This window comes from Pollachius pollachius (genome assembly GCF_949987615.1).
Source record: "Pollachius pollachius genome assembly, chromosome: 2".
NCBI classification, from domain to species: Eukaryota; Metazoa; Chordata; class Actinopteri; order Gadiformes; family Gadidae; genus Pollachius; species Pollachius pollachius.
Window position 1 is genome coordinate 20,246,716 of NC_136935.1, and position 15,120 is coordinate 20,261,835.

The window sequence follows — 15,120 nt, forward strand, 5'->3', positions numbered from 1 at the left end:
ACAGTCTCAGGCTTGACTGTTCGTGGATAAACCAGGGCTCACCTCCTTGGTGCAGCCCGTTGTGGATACCTCTGGGGTAGCCCCTATAAAACAACATCCTTATAGGGTGAACCCTGGAAAACAACAGTTGATAAGGAAAAAGATAAATACATGTTAAAGAATAGCATCATAGAGCCCAGTGATGGTGGGTGGAGCTCTCCTATTGTCCCCATTACAAAACTTGATGGGGCTCCTTGTATGTGCGTTGACTATAGGAATCTCAATGCCGTTACAGAAAACGATTCATACCCCATCTGGAAGATTGTGTTGATTGGGTGGGTACAGCCAAATTCCTGCCACATTAATTTTCCCAGTTAATGCTTGTTTGTTCTCACTGACGGATAAACTAACTGTGTTGCCTATTTAGATGACACATTTTCTTTAAAGTGACACGTTGCCAGAGCATATATTTAAACCTAGCCAGTTGCCTATATTCTGTGGCAGAATGGCAGGTTTTTATCAAAATTTGTCCCTAACTTTGCTAGTTTAGCTACATCTCTGTCCTGTCTTTTACAGAAGAATCAGAAGTTACTCTGGTCTGATCACTCGCACTAGATCAATTGAAGGCTGTCTTGTCCTTTGATCCTGTTTCAGCTGGGCCAGATTTTAATATGCCCTTCAAATTGTGTGTTGTTGCTTGATGCTTGTGTGTGTGTGTGTGTGTCATCCGATTAGACCTATTCGACTCGCCTTGTAGCAATAACACAGAGGTTGTCTAGGACTAGTATATCCTATAATTTGTGGGTGTGCTTGAGCTTTTGCGTGTTTGTCTTCAGAAAGGAAATGTAAGAAGTAAAATAAAGCAGGCCGGCTGCTAAGAGAGTGAACAAACTTGGCTTCGGCCTGTGTCAACAGATGATGCTACCAGCAATAGCCAAGTCAATTAATGGAGATACGCAATGACGTATAGTCAGTCATAATGTTTGGACTATATAAACTCACACATGTTCTGTTTGTGTACTCATGCTTGTGTTTGTGCAGTTAAAACTGGCATTAGGTGTGTGTGGGTGTGTGTGTTGGAGACAGGCGGGACAAGGATTACCTCAGTGCACCTACCTACTATTTACAGACTATTAATCCAATCAAATGCAGCTAAAAACTGACTGACTAAAAGGTCTTGGAAAATACTTTTTTAGAGAGCACTGTGAAAAAACTAAACGGAGAGAGAGACACAGTGTGTGAGAGAAGAGGGGAGAGAGGATGGAGCTAAACATTTATAGAAGGTGTGGTGCAATGGAAGGAGAGTGGATGAGATCAGAATTTTTGTGTCCAAGCAACCTAAATGCAACACAGGCTAAGCACTAAATGAGCTAGTAATAAGCATGGCTGCCCCATTGATGGAACACAAGTAATTCTACTGTATCGTGCCTCATTCCAGAAAAGTCAATCAAGGGAAATAATTAACATTTGGTTACTGAACTGAATTTAGAAAGTGAATGTTATGTGTAGGTTTATTATGTATTCAGGAAAGGTCCAATAGACAAGAAAACATTGGCCATTTTAACTCTGATGCTATTTTAACGTGTGCTTGTGTGTTTCTGTGTGTATCCACGAGAGTGTATGTACTTTACGTCTCTCATCACGTTCCGACCGGCCTCTTCTGAACACCATGGGACCCCCACCCCTTGCACTCAGATCGTGTGACTTGGTCAACAAACCATAATCTGATGGAGTAAATAAACTCAATGTGCTGAAAGACACAAGAAGGGCCGTCACTTTGACCAGCACACGTCTTTTACACAAACACACCTGTGTTATTGCTAGACTGCAACTATAAAAGTCCAATAAGACTAATAGGATGACACAGACACACACATCCATTGATCTGGATGTCAATTCACTTCAAGCCGAAAACAAACAAGGTCGCTCTCGCTCTCTCTCTCGCTCTCTCTCGCTCTCTCTCGCTCTTTTCTTTTCTTTTTTTTGCCATCTTTCGTATAGTGTAAGTTATTTAACTTGTAGCCTGTTTATAATGTTCACACTCCCTCTGAGGAGTAAGAAACTGGAATAGAGGAGATCGAAGAGAGACCAAAACTTGAGGAAATGAGAAAGAGGGTCAGATATCTAAATGAAATGTGCAATTCTATTCAATTGTTCTTATTTAGGTAAAACTTAACCTTGCCAAGTAGTGTTGCCTAAACAGAAACCAAATAATGGAAAATAAATTCAATTAAATCTAAAAATGAACAAAGGACATGAACCCTGGGCTGAGAGTCCTGTGCTTTAGCCATTCATCCATCACAACTTTCTCTGCCTATATCATTTGTCGTGATCTAACTATCACTTCATTAAGCATTTCTGTCAGAAAGCATCTTAGTCAAGGCTTGGTTGATCAGAACAAAAGAGACTCATTAGCACCCGAGAACCAGTTACTGAAAGATGGCATGATCAGACCTGAACCACAGTTTCAATACGACTCATTATAATTCAATGAATGCACTAGTAAAGCAGTCAATTACCGTCAAATGATGACGGTGGCTACACTGGGTACCCCTAGCCCATTCTGCCGGTGAATTGCATTCGCCCTGCAGAAAGGTCTGGAGAAGAGCAATACATTTCATTCTGCTTCCGATACGTTTTTGCGGGAGCCAATCACCAAGCTGGCTTTTCCCTCTGGCACGCTATTGGCTGGTTTAACACAATGATTGATGACAGGGAAGTCACGGCAAGCAGCCAATTGCGTACAGAGTCGTTTGAACTAGGCCCGTTGATCACGCCTCTTGTGCTGAAGAAAATGACAGCAGCCTGCCCAGACCAACGTGCAATCTATGATTGAGCTTGGTCTGGCAATAGCCAGGCTAGACGGCGGCAGTATGTGCTGGTAGTGGGACGCTGCTTAAGATTGTTTATCCATCTATCGAAGATAGACAAATATGGCATCCATGTGTTTGACGTCCACTTAGTAGGCCTATGAGTGTTGTGTGTCTACTTGATAATTAACCAAATGAAATACTACAGCGTATGAGACTAATAACGTGTTAAGTTACTTTACTTATAGCCTACATCTGCAAATAACGCGATACAGTAGGATATATTTTCAAGCGGGCATTCTTGATTGTAACATTTTGTTGTTTCACTTTCTGTTCACAAATGTAGGCTACTTAGTGTATGTCGCTCTTAGGGGTGTAACGGTACACAAAAGTCACGGTTCTGTACGTACCTCGGTTTTGAAGTCACGGTACGGTACAGGACGATACGGTTCATAGTTAAGGGGAAAATTAAAAAAAACAGCTTGTTTGTCAACAACGGAGAATGGCCGTAGATCAGCAGCAATGAAAACACCAATAAACCTGGTTATGGCATTTGCATTTCTGAATTCCCAGCCAGGGATTGTTGAAATAGTGTCGTGGGCTGGGTTTGCACAGCTCGTTTTTTTTTCACAGCACAGTGATAGTAATGGCGCATTTCCACCTGCGGGTGTTGGTCGGTTCAGTGCGCAAAGGTGCGGCACGGATCAAGTTTCCACCAGCAAAAGTGGGCGTGACCCGGACTGAGGTGTACTCGTCTCGCAGTACTCCTCTGTTTGGGTACTGAGATGCCTGAAAGGGTGCTGGCAAGTTTGAGCTACACACGCCGTACGTTGATTGGTCGACAGAATCGCACTTCCGTGTGACGGGGGATAATAACAAACAAACACATTAGCTGCAAGGTATTTCTGCGTAATGGAGAAAGCTTTGTTCGTTGAAGAAAATGACGCGCAAAAGTTTACCGTCCTTCTTGGATGTCCTATATTATTGCGCTTTGTTCATTGTGCACATTCTTCTTTTTCCTTGGATTTATTATCTTATTAGCTTATTTATTATTATTGTCGGGCTTCTATGAGGTCCCGGTGCATACACAGCTGCCGCAGCTATCGCCTTACGGCTTAAACCCCGCCCTATCATAAGGGTACTGTTGGCGGTGGAAACGCGAGCCGTAACGGACGCATGTAGTGTGAACAAGGCGTCACTACTCCACCAAGCCGCACCAAACCGACCCGCACCCGCCGGTGGAAATGCGCCATAACACCTGGATGGTGCCTTTTCAAATGCGTGTGCATGTTAAAGTGCTGTACGTGGACACGGAGAGCCCTCTCTGTAACCGGAGAGCCTGTTGGAGACCCTCTCCATAGCTTACGTGCGCATCCAATATTTTTTAACTATCCGTCGACGCAACAGAGACAGCAAGGGCAAAGTCATTTCCGGAATCACTTGTCCGGTTTGACTTTGCACCTTATTTACTTTGTACATTGTTTATTTTGCACATTAAGGACCAATAAAACACCAAATAAGATTTGAAGAGCTTTTGAAGTTCATTTACAACACTGCTTACATGGTTTGAAGTCAACATATGAGATCGATCGGGAGGCGAATTGCATTGCGTATCCGACATCCCGACAGAGAGCTGCAAAAGCTCGAGTGGTCTCCGTAGTTACGTAGTCGGATTACGGAGTCAGAGTAGTATACTTTGGCTAAACTGTAGCATTGTAGCATTGTCTTTTCAATCAAATCTCTTCTATTTATATTTCTGTGATGGTGAGACAATATCCCAGCATCATGTTCCATTTAGCATTATTATCTTATCTTGAATATCACTATCCAGATCATAATAAAGTCATCTATAAACAGAGTGCCCACAGACTCCTCTGAAGAAGGTGCTCACCTCCTGCCTATTATTAAAAACATTCAACCAACATTGAGTGGAAGATATTGCCAAAAGACGTCAATACTCAGCAGTATAACGTTTATTGCTTGCTATAGTCCAAAATTGTCCAGATGGGTAAACATATTATCTGCAAATTACTATTAAAACTATTTACATGTGCAAAAACGCCAACAAATTCTTTATTTTGCTGACCATTTGTTTTTTTATCCCGACAAAAGCCTCCTAAGGACAGTTCCTCTGCGCCTCTCTCGTAGATCTCTGTGGAGACAGCGCAGCATCAACACCTCTACCCAAGCCCCCCCCCCCCCTGCTAGCTCAAGCAACCTAATCGCAAACCTAAGTTTGGCTACTTTATAGCGTGATGCTGTTGCTGCTCTCAGCTGTGTCAGAGCGTTCATAGTTGCTAGGGAAACCACCTGTCATCGCCGCCTGGTGCAGCAGTGTGAACTGCCAAGTTTTTAGAATGTCGCAGCCAGTCTCGTCTCAAGTTGCATGTCGTTGCGAGGCAAATCTTTGGTCTGAACTTGGCTTAATAGCGGACCTTAGCGACAGGTCAGTCCCATCAATTCGCAAATCAGTTATTGCTATTCAGCGCACTTGTCGCCATCAAAACAAAAGCGCGCAACAGACTGGAGGTGCACAACAACTTTAGACTGGCTATCATTCATATTGCACCTGACATTTCAGCCCTGGCTATGGGTATGCAAGCCCAAGGTTCACATTAATGAATGTAGGCCTATTAATACCATGCACTGTAAGCTACGAAAATAACACATTTATAAAATAGGCACAAAAAATAGAAATGTATGGTTATGGGGGAGGGGGGGGTGCATATTCCATCAGTGAATTAGGGGGGCCCTGAAGAAAAAAGGTTGGGAACCACTGCTCTAGGTGCAGACAGTACTCTGTCTCTTAGTCTCTGCTGCTACAGCTTGTTTAACGCAAATCCAGATATGACCTTCACACTTAAAGGAACACTCCACCCATTTGCATTAAGCTTTGCATTGTAAGAAACCCAGTCATACTTTTGAATGGTCATGTAACACTCTCTCATTTTCCCATGAGACGGGAGAAATCCGTATTTACCTCTTACGCTTCCTTCTGGCTATGACGCAAAAATTGTTGTTTGCGTCATTGCCGGAAGGAAATACAAGAGGGGGGATTTCTATTGAGACTACAAGCACTAGTTCCCACCCTTTCAAACCTGCCCATAGGGGGTGGGACCTAATGCGCTAACAGACCTATTACAGATCAGTGCCAGTGCGTTAGACTTCGTCTGCAGATAACATGGCCGAAGGTACTGAATACGCAGACAGACACAATATGGGGGATTGGGATTTTGAAGAAGTTATGGTAGAAACGGATGTTCATGGCTACCGTTATGAGCCACAATATAGAGATGAGCAGCTGAGGGCTATGGAGGAACAGGAGGCGGCTGAAGCTGCCGCCGCTACAGCCACGGCAGACGACCTGACTGCCGCAGACGTGGAGCCCGCAATGGCTCGAGCTGGGGCGGATTGGTGGTGCCTGTGCTCTCACTGTGCGCCAATGGACACAGAACAAGAGTCTGTCTGCTGCACGGAATCGGAGGATGACACGGACGTGTGTGTTGTCGATCACCTGAGTTTCTCACCCCAGGCTTTACGCCTCATCTGAACAGTTGGGTATTGGATACATATTTCCAGACCCAGAAAGTGTACTGGAAATGCCAGCCAAAGACCGCCGGGAGTAACAGACGTCTGAGCATAGAGTAAGTGTCTGTTTTTTTACTAACACATTGGCTAATAGTTTTGAGTCCCGGGGAACGTGACGATGTAGTTATCCAAAAGTAGCCGATCTTATTGGCAGATCATAGGCTACGTTACGTTAGCCTGAAGTCTGTGTAATGCTGTATAGGCTACTCAAGGCATAATTTGTCTTGCTTTGCTAATGTTGTTCTCTTTCTTTCTTAGACAGTATCGGCTTCCTGTGTTGTCCAGGCCATCAGAGCTAATTACCCATCACAAGATGGGCAGTACCGTGGCTACCAGTAGATGCTCAAGATGAGCTCTGACTATTTTGACTCTGGCAAACGCACACTACACGTTTTGTTTTTGTAAATAGTTCATATTTTTTCATGAATAAAACTTCAAATTCATGTTGGTTGTTGTGATTTGTTTACTAACCCAAGTGCTGTTATACTAAAGTAGGCCTACTGTATAAGATAAACACTTATTTCAACTGGGGAGAAAAGGTTGAGTACTTAAAATGCTGAGCTACTGTCAGGGCTGTACTCTTACTTTTTAAAGCGGTAGCACTGGTGCTAGCAAGCAAAAACATTCAGCAGCACAAAAATAATTTTGGTAGCACACATACTATAGTCAAAAAAAATATTTTATTCAGATATAACTATATGAACAGAATAGGACGTATATACAAAAGTAACACAATATGAACAAATTTAACAACAGTAAAGTGACAATAAACATATTAAATAGTAAAGTGACTATGAGAGCCTTTTTTCATGTAGTAGAATTAATGAAGCGAATTTAGTGAACGGGAGCTCCTCCTTGGTGATGCAGTACGCAATATTCATTTTAATTTTGATTCCCCTAATTATGTCCTTGTTCATGCTTTGGTTTTGTTTGCTCACAGCAGCGTCGATCGAATCAGCACGGTTAACCTGGGTTTTTGCCAAAAAAGCCTCCTGGCAAACGATGTGTCGCTTTGACAAGTTGTGCTTAGTGACGTTGTCCCTCTTGAAAATAGTGTTCCCTGTAATGTAGGGTGTCTTCCCAGATGTCGTTTCCCCTGCCTCGAGGCAATATATACAAAACATAGACTTCTTGGATTGGTCGTAGACCAGCCAATTGAATGTTTTTAACCACTGGGGGTTAAACCTGTATGTTTTCCCGTTGGCCGAGTCGACTTCGTCCGAAGGTGCCAGTTCCGTGCTTGTGGTCGCCGAGTCGATCTCTTCCATACGTGGATTTTTTTCCAAGTTTCCTCTGTCGTCCCCCCCCTCTTCCTCAACGTGCGAATGTTCGGGAAATGTAGTTTTTTAGTAGTTGAGCGTAACTGGCGAGCCTATAATTCGAAATACATTTCCCTACATGCATCACTCCCATCATGCTCCCACACACTCGCGCTTAGCAGTGCCATTTAAAGCCATACAGAAAGACGTACTTTTTTTCGGCACGGGTCCTTCTCACCGTTTCGCACCGGTGCGAGTGGACTTGTATTTATCTTCGCACATTATATATTTCAATAGCAAATGCGATCAAAACTGTCGCACTGTACAGCCCTGGCTACTGTAATTAGCAAATGTTTTTATGCTGTACAGTAATATACAAATGAATATAAAAACGAGGGCAGAAGTCTAAACTAGTCAAAGTATCACGGGGATATGTTTACGCAAAGTTTGCTCGCACTACCACTCGCGCTAGGACCATGGGTCCTCCCCCCTCCAAACGGAAACAGGCGGGCGTTGCTGCGAGCGCAATGCACTGTGGTAGTTGGAGGATTTCTTAATTTTGAGCCAGTGAGACACTTTCTGCCTTTTCTCAGGCTAGGATGAACTGATTTCAATTTTTTTTGCACATTTATAATACATATGATTATTTACTTCATATAACCTTCAAATCTCCACCGGTGAAGTATCCCTTTAAGACGCTAGTGTGTTATCTTCACGGTGAAGAGAAATTAGTTGATTATCCCTTCAATTGTCAATATACGATCAGATCGCAAATTAGCAAAATTGTAATGGATACATAGATACATACAACATCAGATGAGGAAGAGCCAGACAGAACTTGAGAAAATTAGAAAGTGAAATGAAAAATAGTAGAAATAAGGAAGAGACCGAGATGAAAAAAGTGGAAATTCAAAAGAAACCGATCTATAGGAAATGAGGAACAGATAGATCCAGAACTAGAGAAAATAAGAAAGAGGCAGAGTAATAACTTCAGGAAATCAGGAAGAGACAGAGGGACAGACAGAACTAGAATAAATTGGTAAGTGACCAATTTCTTTTTACTCCAAAAAACACACAAACGGACAAACACGGACACACAAAGACACAAAGACACAAACTGGTTTAATAGTAGATGCCGTTTATGTGGGATTTGGGCCCCCCTATATGCGAAGTTGTGCATTGCACTTATGAAGATTGCTAACTGTCATGGAATGAGATATCTACACCAAACCTTTTACACATGTGCTGGGAGGTGCATGGCATATAGAGGGCACAATAACCCTTCTAAAGTGTAATTGTTATTGATTTAATAATAAAATATTTGGATTTTTTTTTTTTGTCATGTAATGCTTTGGTCCTGAAGATAACATTTTTTCTAAATTTTCCTAAAATGTCGCTGCACAGGAAAGAAAACCTTGAGAGACACTATGTCGTCGACAAATTTTACAACTTTTAACCCTAAAAATAACAAAAGGTATAATACAGATAATTTGTGAATACCTAACTGGAATTAAATGAGGAAGAGACAGATCTACAAGGAATGAGGAAATGAAAGAGAGACATGGATTTTTGAATCCTGCCTTGCAACATATTCCAAAGAAGTGGGAATATTGACTTTTGTCAATGCCAAAGGTTCCCAATATGGCAATGATAATTGTCTACAGATAGTGTTTTGTTGCCATCGATCATATAGTTATGTGATCTCACTTGTAGCCTGCGTATAACTTTCATGCTTGTTCTGAGCATTTAGAACATGGAGACAGTCATTGCTATTTTCTTTATTCTCCGAAAAACACATTTGACCAAACCGTAGACAAAAATATCCTAGTATGTGGTCACATACACTGTTGTTTGCACAACCTATAAACATTCAAGTCTTTTAATAATATTGACTTAATATTGACTTTTGATATTGGGAAGCAATTTCAGAATTAAAATAATATTTCTAAGAGAAACTAAATAATAGAAGAATGTGCCCAGTTATAAATTGTGTATACTTTTGCCTATAGCAACCATTGTGTGGATCTCTTAGCAGGAAAAAATATCTCTACATTTTCTCACGCTCTTACTATCAAACCCTCAGGTACTGTGTGGGTGTGCAGGGTGTTGGGTTGAATCGAAGGGTAAAGACAAACCCGGAAAAAGTGGGAGACTTTTAATTGGGGTCCTTTCCTCACCCCCTCAGGCTGTGTGTGTTTGCATGTGAATATGAATGGGTGTGTAGTTGTTTTGCAGGAACTAGATACAAATCCGTCAGTCATTCATTGGGTTTAAAAAAAATAATAAAGTAGAAAATTATTTAAGTTATCTATTGCTGTCATATCACATTCCCACTGATTTATGACTAGTGCTTAAACCAACCAGTCATCTCTCTCCCACACACACGCACACACACACATTCTTAAGTCTACCGTGGAGGAGCAATTTCCTCCACTGTTGGCTATGTGTTACGTACAACATTTTTTTCTTCGAGTTCATGGAAGCTGTCATTCAAGCTGTAGAAGGACCTTTAGATAACCCCGGGTTCAGTGTTCAAACAGAGACTCCATTGATTCACACCTATTTAAAAGTACACCAGGGTAATCTCTTCTTCTAAAACGCAGGGACAATAAAGGGCTTCAGAAGACCATACATGGTTTGTCTTTTGTCATAGCTGACCAAGAAAATAAATGGACAGTGTTATGTACCATTTGAAAAAGAAATATGTTGTAATTAGTTAGCATGAATGGGATGTGCAGTAGGCCTGTCACAATGGGATATTCTCTCTACACAAAAACAACAATAACATGTTGTCTTCATTGACACATGGTGTTGATTTACAGTTTGATTGAGTGTGTCACAGTTTGGGGGAAAACAAAAACAGTGAATAATGAAAAAGCTGATACCTTTCCTTTAAGCAAAATAAACATAAGCACACTAATGAACTTGTTGTTTTTTGTCTGAGCAAGAGTGCTTGTGCTCTTTGTCAAACTTTATTTGACAAATCACTTTGTTGCAGTGGTATGGCATGGGATTTTTTTTTGAGGAAGCCAAGTGAGACAAAAACCTTTAATCTACATGCTTTTTTGAAGCTTGTATTTATTAAATGTAACTACAAGAGCTATTTGGGCACCTGTTCATTTAACCAGGACTTACACACGCCTGTAATCTGACCGACACGACACGGACCCTCTCTCTCACACTCACTCACTCACTTACACCCCCCCACACACACACACACTCACACAGTCCTCCTAAACATCTTATTAAATTATACATTTTATTATAAATGCACCCCCCCACCCCGACCGAAATGCACAATTAGCTGCTTAATGCCCAATCCAGATTCGACAGTGTATGAAAGAAGCATTTATTCACAATATAATTAGGAGACGTTTTACGTAGGCTATTTCAAGTTTCACATTCATGTGTAACACGACTCGCACAATCAGTTTTATATGTGCTTGACATACACACATACTTTCTATGCATCCTTTTAGTTTAAAACTAGGCCAAATGTTCATTATACAACACTACTTAAAATACAACACCAAGACAACCGAGAACAAGCGGCTATAAACAACCACAGCCACATCTGTTCAGGTGAGCCGGCTCTATACAGCTACTGTCCCTGGAGCTGATTCTCAGCGTTAACAACCGCGATAAAACAACAACTTCAGTGGATTGACCAATGCAACTTATTCCAGGCAATCAAGGCACAATTAGCAATATAAGAACACAAAAAATAACACACGTAGCTACACGTTCAGGGAACAGTAAAGCTGCACCGGGAGAAGGTGATTAAAGTGCGATAATCTCTCTTTCTCTTCACACGCAGCTGAAGCTTTGGCATTGGCCTGCCGTCAGATTTGTTTTTTAGTTGCTGCTCAAGTGGCAGTTTGGTAATTCTTTCTTATTAAATACTCTAAATCTCGACCCTCCATACTGCACTTACTAATACGCTAATATGATAAAAATGTAAACATGCTAATCTCCCACTATTTGTTTACATTTCAGTGACATTTGATTTGATTGGTGTGAAGCCAAGGGCCCAGGGGCTTCCCTTGGCACCCTGCTGACTAATCACAGGAGGGCAGTGTCATGACGGTAGCCTCACCTGATTGGTTAATCCTCCTTTTTTTTTTCACCAAGGGATGCCACCTCGGGCTGGCTGCCTCGCGGACATACAGTGTGCAATGTCGTGTTTTACCGCATATTCAGTATTTAACAATAAGAGGGGTACTGTTTCACGCATTTAGAAAATGCTCAATGAGAGGATAAAATGGGGAAGAAATGACAGCAACACAGCACCAAAGAATTACCAAAACTGTTAATATAAATGTTTTTTTTGGATGACAACTACAGTCTAAAAAACAGGGAAGCATGGCTTCCCTTGGCTTCCGGGAGAAAATGCCACTGCTTTGTTGTGATGCCTACTACAGCGGTACATGTCTTTCCGTGTTTTTCTTCATGGTTGTTAGCTGCTGCCATGAAAGAGGTGGAAATATGTAACTTAATGGCTATCATTTCCAAAACAAGACCAGACATAATTAATCATGAGGCTTAGAAAATGTACTATAGTATAGTATAGTAATAGTACTGAGTTTCATGTCACTTGATCTGTGGATTCTTTTAATGATATTTCTACTCTTTGCACAGCTAGTGCTACTCTTAGCTTTTGTCAATCATCGTCCCGGCATTTAGTACATGCCTCCACCCTGGCTTTATTACGGTTTCCAAGTTCTGAGTGACATCACTGTGTGTCAAGTCCAAAGACTTAAACCTCTATTGTGGCGCCGTGTCATTCAGCATTTGAGCAGTTGGTTTCTTCTCTTCCCTATTTAGCTTTCTCACCTTCTCTGCTTTCTTGTATTTTATCTTTAGCGTTTCTGCGTGGGGGACAATGTGCATGTGTGTGCCCGTGCAAGTCTGCAGTGTGGTAATGCCTTATGTTGCATGGTGAGATCATGTTGTATTTTAAGTTATCACTCATCCTATCTCTTTCTCCGCATCCTTCTCTTTCACTATGTCTCTCTGGTTGACACTTGGTGTCAATCTGTTGTTAGTATGCAGAGATTGTCTGCTGCTCTGTGTCTGATAGCGTGTGTTAGGAATTTATTTGTAAGGTCCAAATGTGTCTGTTCTTTTTGGTCTTACTTCTTCTTTTTTTATCAATAATTTACCCATGCATATTTCATTTAGGTATGTGTGTGTGTTTGTATGTGTGTAGGTAGGTAGGTTTTTATGTATGTATGTATGTTGTGCTGAGCTTGAATATTTGCATGTTCATTTGTTAGGTAGGTAAGATGAACAAGGATTCTTAGAATCGTAATACATTCTGAAGACTTGTCTGGTGAAATTTTTGTTGTATGTATTGTTCTATAAGGAGTACAGTTTGTCTGGTTGCACTGATCTAATAGTTCTCGTTTTGCTTGGAAAGTGTTTTTTTAACCAGAGACAAAGAGAGGTGAAAGTGGTCGGAATGAGGAGAGACCAGGTTTTGCTTGCTTCGCGATAAAGCCATATATTTGCTGCTTCCAGCGAGGAATACCTTTTGGGAAAGGGGCTGGGAGCTTTGCAGACTGTGTTGTGCTTTACTTGGCAGTTGATAAAAATAATTTAGTCATCATCTGACATTTGTGTGTTGAGACAGAGCTTAGAATAAATCCAAGTTTCAAGGATTTACTTGGTTAAGTTTGGTCCAGTGAACCTGTGTTGTGTGTGGTGTTCCTGTCAGAGAGGCAGCCATGAGAAAACTCTAAAAAGCTACTAATGTGGATGGACGGGGCGGACATTGGACGTGTCAGGAGTCGAACGGTATTCGTTTTGGTTGTTACTTTAACTTCAGGCAGGGGTTGGGCGGAGGTTGCTTGATGGAAAACGTGTGGTGGGGAATCTCAGGAACATTGAACATTGGTTTCCCCGCATTATAGACCCTCCTGGTGACTCATCTCATCCACCTCTGCTCGTCTCAGCAGACTGCTGTTTCCTTTTGTTTCTTCTATTCTATATCTACTGATAAAGTGATTCAACAGAGTGGATGATTATCCGCTACTGTGCACGAGGTACGGGCAGAATGTTGGTTCTATCGACTTTCGACCATAAATGGAACACATAGTAGATCGTCCTAAAGGTCCTGGCATGCTACTTTATGGATGCTTTAATATAGATATTAGTGGGCCCCTAACACAGTATTTGAAGACGTGTCCGAAATTCAGCCGTGGTGCAGAATTACAGCCACTACGAGCCAGTCGCACATTGAGCTTTCCCCTAACGTGCCGTTTTGGTGTCTGTAGCTTTAATGCAAATGAGAAGGAGAGAGGCGGGTCAAGGAGGAAGGAGGGTGGGGGTGCGGCCCTGAGCAGCTTGCGGACATGGTACCAAGAACTCTGTTTTCAGTGGATGTATCGCAATGGCGAGGTGCGCACAGCTTTTGGCCGTGTTCTGTAAATATTCTAGAACACTCCGGGTGCTCCGGCGGGAGTCCTGGAGCTCTACATCTAAATAATATCATATTATACATCGATATCTATATCATATAATCTATATTATCACAGTCAAAAGCTGTGTGCGCCTCCAGACGATATTATGAATCTCAAACGACTGCATCGGTTTCTCTGACGTCTCTGGTCTCTGGTCCACGTCCACATCAATCTGAAGTAGACTGAACCATGACATGGAGGAGAAAGGGATTGTTGCCCGCGATTGTTTACCGCGATTGTCTCCCGCCGGAGCTTCGCTGCCGAGGGACCACTGCCTCGGCGGCGGGCAGCGTGCAGCGCTTAGACACCACCGCCTCCTGCAGCAGGAAGCGGGCAGCACCGAGGCGGTAGTCCCTCGGCAAAGGGCAGCAGGAAGCGGGAGACAATCGCGGGCAACAATCCCTTTCTCCTCCATGTCGTGGTTCATGTACTTCAGGGAGTCAAAGCCAAAGTTCCTTTCCCCCAATTCCTGTGTGTATAAAAGGACATTTTATACACACAATACCATCAGTAGATCACCCGTCGATGCCATTTTGTTTTTAAGATTCGATAAGTAGATTGGCGAACACAGAGCTTGCGTGTTGCTGACGGGTGTCACAATCTCTGTGTTCGTCAAGCTACCTATCGAGTCTTAAAAACAAAATGGCGGTTCTGCACTGATATGTTTCATATAATTTCATATGAATATGTCAGGGGGGAGAAGACCATGTCGTGACGTTCACATAAAAACATCCCAGTCAAAGGTTGTCAGGGGTTTATTTATTACTGAAAAATAACACATTAGTTTCAAAGTAGGCTATTTGTATTTACATAACGCTTTTAAAGAATAAATATAACCGATTTATTGAAGATGAACACAGATGTAACGGATGGCAAAGACTTCACAACACTTCTAAAACAAAATTAAATAGAAACGGGTACAAAATTGTCTTGGTCTATTGCAGACTTCAGAATAAAATTTTAATTCAAATAAACAAAATCATCCATTCTAAAGCTGAAGCTTATACACAATATCCTAGCCCT

The 15,120-nt window shown here is 41.9% G+C and overlaps 1 protein-coding gene across 1 annotated transcript in view; it reads left to right on the plus strand.

The window, feature by feature from the left end:
• srbd1 (S1 RNA binding domain 1) overlaps positions 1-15,120 on the plus strand; it is a 104,572-nt gene that overhangs the window by 61,410 nt on the left and 28,042 nt on the right. The gene's annotated exons all lie outside the window — the stretch shown is intronic.